Raw genomic sequence first — 6,332 nt, forward strand, 5'->3', positions numbered from 1 at the left:
TTTACTATCCCAATCTTCCACTAAACAAACAAATAAAACAATGAAATCCTTCCCCACAAAATGATAGATAATCTGAATCTTAGATTCATATTCCAGACTTTTATTTTTGAAATAACAAGATTTTTAAGATCACACGAATCTTTTGTCATCATTGAATGCTTTTGATTGGTGCTGCCCTCTTAGACTCTTCCTTTCCATTTCATGACTTTTGCCTAAAGACGTGGTTTAAGCAGCATTTTAACAGCCAAAGTACATTGCCCCACAAATATACCTATAGATGATGAAACCCCCCAAAGTTGTCATCCCACAGTTTCCTCTGCATTTTTGAAGGGCAGTCCTGAAACAGAAAGGATCTGACCTGTGCTGAGCCAGTATTTTTTGTTCCAAAAGCCAGTTCTGGAAATGAAAGCAAACCCTGCCTCACTGATGTATCTGCCAGTTTGTAGCAATGTGGTGTGCAGCTGCAAAGCCTTGAGGGATGACAATCTGTCTTGCCCCTTTTTTTCTCACCTTTCTGGGCCAGGCTCACACTGGCATCCCTGCCTGCCTGCTATCTGTGCCTGCAAAGGGCAGGTGTTGCTACGCAACTGCGCACCAGCCACCACAGGCTAGCTTTAGAATGGAGAATTAACTAAATTAGTTCTGATGAAGACAAGATACATCTGGAGAGCACCAGAAATAAAGAAAAGAAAAAAAAAATAAAAAAAAATAAATAAAAATAAGAGCTATGATTTGCACTAGAGAAAAGGTGGCCAATCAGAAAGGGTAGTTTTGAAGGGAAACTAGGAATGGCATACAATACAATGACATACAAGTGGAAGAAGTAAATACAGAATTAAGCGTCTCCATATCTGTGCATCACATAGCACAGCAAAGCTCCAAATCTAGGGTGCTGGCTTCAGGATACTGCCATAGCATTAGAGAATAGAAATTACTGCCATAGCAAAAGAGAAAAAAAGTGATGCCACAGAACCTTCCACCTCACCCTCACGCTAGTCCCAGTTAAATATGGACTCTCACACACCTCTAAGAGGAGGTAAAGAATATGGAAGAAAAGCAAGACAATTTAATAGCTCACTTTTCTGTCCTGGGAAATTGTTACCTCCATTTCCTCCTTGAGCCACCCTGGCTTGCATGACATCAAGCATGCAGATGCCTTGGGTGACTTCTCAATAGCTTGGGACTTGCTAAATATTTTTTTTTCCTAATCCTAATAATATAATTATTGGATTAATGCATATACCATCATTACTTTTTCTTCCAATAGGAGCATTCTGTGCTCACTGAGCATGGCCAACTTTCATCCTTTCGTATTGCCCAAGTTCCCCAACCTCAGAATCCAGACCATAGCATTCCACGGAAAAGTGCATCAGCTATTAGGTTCAATATTTGTATAATTCCTCTAGAGATGTAAGGGCCAAGCAAAAATATACAACTTTTCCTGAGCATATTCATGTTCTGTCATTAAGCTTACTTACTCCTATCTGTGCTCACTGTTCATGAATATTTCAGCAAATAATCTCATGGGCTGGAACAATCCCAGAAAGAAAAAAGTATACAACTATTGAAGAACATTGCCAGAAAAGAAAAAAAAAATCTATGCTATGACTGTGATTCTGCCATTTATAATTCTCTTCACCCCCCCCCCCCCCTTCCCCCCCCCCCGTTATGGAGCATATGCATACCCCACTCAATTTCTGGTCCATTCACGACAAATCAGTGTGAATGAGAATTCAAATACTGAATATTCAAATCGGAAAATTTACAGGCCAAGGATTCTTTGTCACAATGAACCTGAGAGTGATCCTAAACCAGCTTAACACAGTTTTCTGGTGTTCAGAAGACTGAAAACAAAAGCAGAGAGAAGTTAGGAAGGTCATTGCTTTTCAGCATTGCAGCTTTGCTTATAGTTGTGATAGTCCATCATTTAGTCCTTTTCTCTCCTGCTCTTAAAAGTCAGCAATAAATTTTAAGAGCTCTTGGCTCACAAATGTATCTTCACACAACTTACAAATGCTACTTCGAGTCGTACTCAGCCCCTTCAAAATAAGATAGTGACATCTTGCTGAGGTGATCGGCTCCGGGGCAGACGCGTTCTGCAGCGGAGCGGGGGATCGGGCAGGCAGGGCTAATTTTTCCAGCATCGAGCCCACTCGAGGGAGCCACCAGGACCCGGCAGCCCTCGTGAGGGAGGTGAACGAGGCGAGAAGGAGGCGCAGGCAGAGCCAGCAGCGCCCCCTCCCCGGCCGGTCAAAAGCTGCCCCTAGGGAGCAGACAGGGAGAGCAGGAAGGGCAGAGCGCTCCCCCCTGCCCATACGAACAACTCTAATGGCGGTCTGCGGCTACCTCAGCTGCAATGGTGTACACCAGGCACAGTGCTCTCTAGGAAGTCTGTACGCACCCAGACCGACTGCCCGCTCAAAACTGTGGCAGTTCAGGTCTCCCGGTGCAGGGAGTGCCTGAGCCTGTTGCTACCACCTGCGGGGGGCAGAGAGACTGTGTGCGTGAGGTGCGAGCAGGTGGATGACCTGGTCCGCCTCATGGCAGAACTCAAGGAGGAGGTGGAGAGGTTGAGGGATATCAGGGAGTGTGAGTGGGAGATAGACTGCTGGAGTAACTCCCTGCAGGGCCTCAACGAGAGGTACCGGGGTGAGACACCCCAAATGGGGGTGGACCCCCTGCCCCGTTGCTGTCGGGCAGAGGCAGGGGACCTAGGAGTTGAGGAGGAATGGAGACAGGTCCCTGCTCGACCTTGCAGGCGATGCCGTTCCCCACCGGCCCCACCTTCGCAGGTGCCCCTACGCAACAGGTTTGAGGCGCTGGAGATTGAGAGGCTGGTAGCTGAGGAAGAGGTAGAAAGTGTACCCAGGAGGATGCCTAGGGTGAGGAAGTCGACTCCATGCCTCAGGACTGCCTCCACCAGGACAGAAAGAAGGGTGATTGTTGTGGGAGACTCCCTTCTCAGGGGAACAGAGGGCCCTATTTGTCAGCCTGACCCTACCCGTAGGGAAGTCTGCTGCCTCCCTGGGGCCAGGATCAGGGACGTTGCCAGGAAGCTTCCCAACCTGGTTCGCCCCTCTATTATTCTCTTTTAATAGTCAAGGCTGGCAGTAATGACATTGAAGAGAGAAGCCTGAAGACCATCAAACGGGACTTTAGGGGGCTGGGACAGTTAGTGGATGGAGCGGGAGTACAGGTGGTGTTTTCGTCCATCCCTATGGTGGCAGGGAGGGGTACAGAGAGGACAGGAAAGCCCACCTGATAAACACGTGGCTCAGAGGCTGGTGCCAACACAGATTTTTTTTTTTTTGACCATGGGATGCTTTACTCGGCACCCGGCCTGATGGCCGCAGATGGGTCCCTATCTCTAAGGGGAAAACGGATCCTGGGCCAGGAACTGGCGGGGCTCATTGAGAGGGCTTTAAACTAGGTAAGATGGGGGATGGGGCTGAAACAAGGCTTGTTGGAGCTGTGCCAGGGGGAACAATGGCAAGGCTGGGAGAGAAGGCAATGGCCCAGCTGAAGTGCATCTACACCAATGCACGCAGCATGGGTAACAAACAGGAGGAGCTGGAAGCCATCGTGCAGCAGGCAGGCTGCGACTTGGTTGCCATCACGGAGATGTGGTGGGACCACTCTCATGACTGGAGTGCTGCAATGTCTGGCTATAGGCTCTTCAGAAGGGACAGGCAGCACAGAAGGGGTTGTGGTGGTGCTCTCTGTGATATAGAGAGTTTTGATGTCATGGAACTTGAGGCTGGGAATGATAAGGTTGAGTCCCTATGGGTTAGGATCAGTGGGAGCAGTCTGTCCCCACGTGCCCAAAGACAAGCCGGCGGGGAAGAAGACCGGCCTGGCTCAACAGAGAATTGTGGCTTGAGCTTAGGAGAAAAAAGAGGGTTTACAATCTTTGGAAAAGAGGTTGGGCAACTCAGGAGGACTATAAGGATGTTGCGAGACAGTGCAGGGACAAAATTAGAAAGGCCAAAGCTCATCTGGAGCTCAATCTGGCTACTGCCATTAAAGATAACAAAAAATGTTTTACAAATACATCAATGCAAAACGGAGGACTAAGGAGAATCTCCATCCTTTACTGGATGCAGGGGGAAACTTAGTTACAAAAGATGAGGAAAAGGCAGAGGTGCTGAATGCCTTCTTTGCCTCAGTCTTTAGCGGCAAAACCAGTTGCTCTCTGGATACCCAGTACCCTGAGCTGGTGGAAGGGGATGGGGAGCAGGATGTGGCCCTCACTATCCATGAGGAAATGTTTGGCGACCTGCTACGGCACTTGGATGTATGCAAGTCAATGGGGCCAGATGGGATCCACCTGAGGATACTGAGAGAACTGGTGGAGGAGCTGGCCAAGCTGCTTACCATCATTTATCAGCAGTCCTGGCTATTGGGGGAGGTCCCAGTCGACTGGTGACTAGCAAACGTGACGCCCATCTACAAGAAGGGCCAAAGGGCAGACCCAGGGAACTATAGGAGTGTCAGTTTGACCTCAGTACCAGGGAAACTCATGGAGCAGATCCTCTTGAGAGTCATCACGCGGCACTTACAGGGCAACCAGGTGATCAGGTCCAGTCAGCATGGGTTTATGAAAGGCAGGTCCTGCTTGACAAACCTGATCTCCTTCTATGACAAAGTGATACGCTGGGTGGATGAGGGAAAGGCTGTGGATGTGGTCTACCTTGACTTCAGCAAGGCTTTTGACACTGTCTCCCACAGCATTCTCCTCAAGAAACTGGCTGCTCTTGACTTGGACTGGCACACGCTTTGTTGGGTTAAAAACTGGCTGGATAGCCAGGCCTAAAGAGTTGTGGTAAATGGAGTCAAATCCAGTTGGAGGCTGGTCACTGGTTCCCCAGGGCTCGGTAGTGGGGCCGGTCCTCTTTAATATCTTTATCAATGATCTGGATGAGGGGATTGAGTGCACCCTCAGTAAGGTCGCAGATGACGCCAAGTTAGGTGCGTGTGTCGATCTGCTTGAGGGTAGGAAGGCTCTGCAGGAGGATCTGGATAGGCTGCACCGATGGGCTGAGGCCAACTGCATGAAGTTTAACAAGGCCAAGTGCCGGGTCCTGCACCTGGGGTGCAACAACCCCAAGCAGAGCTACAGGCTGGGAGCTGAGTGGTTGGAAAGCTGCCTGGAGGAGAAGGACCTGGGAGTATTGGTTGATAGTCAGCTGAATATGAGCCAGTGGTGTGCTCAGGTGGCCAAGAAGGCCAATGGCATCCTGGCTTGTACAAGAAGCAGTGTGGCCAGCAGGTCTGGGGAAGTGATTGGCCCCCTGTACTTGGCTCTGGTGAGGCCGCACCTCGAGTACTATGTTCAGTTTTGGGCCCCTCACTACAAGAAGGACATCGAGGTGCTTGAGCGGGTCCAGAGAAGGGTGACGAAGCTGGAGAACAAGTCCTACGAGGAGCGGCTGAGGGAGCTGGGCTTGTTCAGCCTGGAGAAAAGGAGGCTCAGGAGTGACATTATCGCTCTTTATAAGTACCTTAAAGGAGGCTGTAGCGAGGTGGGGATTGGTCTATTCTCTCACGTGCCTGGTGACAGAACAAGGGGGAACGGGCTGAAGTTGCGCCAGGGGTGTTTTAGGTTGGATATTAGGAAGAACTTCTTTACTGAGAGGGTTGTGAGGCATTGAAATGGGCTGCTCAGGGAAGTGATGGAGTCACCATCCCTGGAGGTCTTTAAAAGATGTTTAGATGTAGAGCTTAGGGATATGGTTTAGTGGAGGACTTGCTAGTGTTAGGTCAGAGGTTGGACTCGATGATCTTGAGGTCTCTTCCAACCTAGCCAATTCTGTGATTCTGTGATCTCATAGGCTTAGTCAGAGATGGAGTCCAATAAGAGGGATTTATTGCATTATTCATATCTCTGAGGTACATTTTTTAAATAATTGGTTATCTGAGCAGAATATTACATATCTGTCTTTTCAGTACATAAATTAGGACTCTCTGGAGTGGTGATTAAAAGTTGCGGACCTCTCTTTTAGTTTTGGAGTTGTTAAGAAGGCAGCTGACATAGCCATAGATGCTGTTATCAGTACAACTTTGCTAACATGGTATCAAACAAGCAAAAATATTCATTTCCTGTGTTTGAAGTTCATCTTTTCAACGTCTTCATTCATTACAGTGAGACTTTGATGTCACAGATCTGAGAGAAATATCAGGGAAAGGATCAGCAGAAATATAAACACAGAAGAAAGGAAGCCTACTCTTCATGATCCTTAATGAAAGAAAACCTGAACGTCAGCAAAACAAATTTAGCTTCTCTGAGGATGAGTTCAGACTGCCATCTGGGGGATTTAGGTCTGATAAGTCTG

The sequence above is a fragment of the Aythya ferina genome (assembly GCF_964211825.1).
Source record: "Aythya ferina genome assembly, chromosome: 3".
NCBI classification, from domain to species: Eukaryota; Metazoa; Chordata; class Aves; order Anseriformes; family Anatidae; genus Aythya; species Aythya ferina.